We start from the raw sequence: 1,282 nt of genomic DNA, 5'->3' as shown, positions 1-1,282 counted from the left end.
GGCTATTATAAATAGGGCAGCTATGAACATAGTGGAGCATGTGTCCTAATTACCAGTTGGAACATCTTCTAGGTATATGCCCAGGAGAGATATTGCTGGATCTACTGGTAGTGCTATGTCCAGTTTTCTGAGGAAATGCCAGACTGATTTCCAAGTGGTTGTACAAGCTTGCAATCCCACCAGCAATGGAGGAGTGTTCCTCTTTCCCCACATCCTCGCCAGCATCTGCTGTCACCTGAATTTTTGATCCTAGCCATTCTGACTAGTCTGAGGTAGAATCTCAGGGTTGTTTTGATTTGCATTTCCCTGATGATTAAGGATGTTGAACATTTTTTCAAGTGCTTCTCAGCCCTCTGGTATTCCTCAGTTGAGAATTCTTTGTTTAGCTCTGTAGCCCATTTTTTAATGNGGTTATTTGAATTTCTGGAGTTCAGCTTCTTGAGCTCTTTGCATATATTGGATATTAGTCCCCTATCAGATTTAGGGTTGGTAAAAATTCTTTCCCAATCTGTTGTCACCTTTTTGTCTTATTGACAGTATCTTTTGCTTTGCAATTTTATGAGTTCCCATTTGTTGATTCTTGATCTTACAGCACTGGCCATTGCTGTTCTGTTCAGGATAAAAACATTGAACAATGAATATTTTTCTTGGCTTTAAAGATAGAAGAATTATGCTATCTGGGCTCAAACACTTCTAAAACAATTAGAAGTTAGCAGATTTTATCAAAATATTAGAAGGAACATGCATGTCATAGAAGCTCTCATTGCCATATCCACAAAGAGTTACTTTTTCTCAAACAAATTATTATTTTTCTCAGCTTGATTCATACTTTACCAGGAAAGCTAACTCAAAAAACTAGTTATAAGAATATGAATGTCTTTGACTCCTAGCACCCACTACAGTATGTTCAAGTTCATTGAAATATAAAATGCAGAAGGAACTAGAAAATGTGCACAAATACATATGAATATAAAAGTCATGGAGATGCATAGGGTTTTAAGTACAACAGATGATCAGTTATAGTTCTCAGTTAGAACTAGACTACTTAAGATATTTTACAAGGTCACGATGGGGTCAAACAGGGGCAAATGCTTAACATTCAGAGATACCTGACTTCAGTAATCAGAAACCATGATGAAAGGAGAGCAGCCACTGTCAAAAGACCTTTAACTTGGATAAGGAGGAGAAAACTTGTCCAAACATAGTCATATCTACATCCCAAATATACACACACACACACATACACACACACACTCACACACACACACACACACACACACAC

The sequence above is a fragment of the Mus pahari genome, chromosome 13 (genome assembly GCF_900095145.1).
Source record: "Mus pahari chromosome 13, PAHARI_EIJ_v1.1, whole genome shotgun sequence".
Lineage (NCBI taxonomy): Eukaryota > Metazoa > Chordata > Mammalia > Rodentia > Muridae > Mus > Mus pahari.
Note: the sequence above shows the minus strand (reverse complement) of the source record.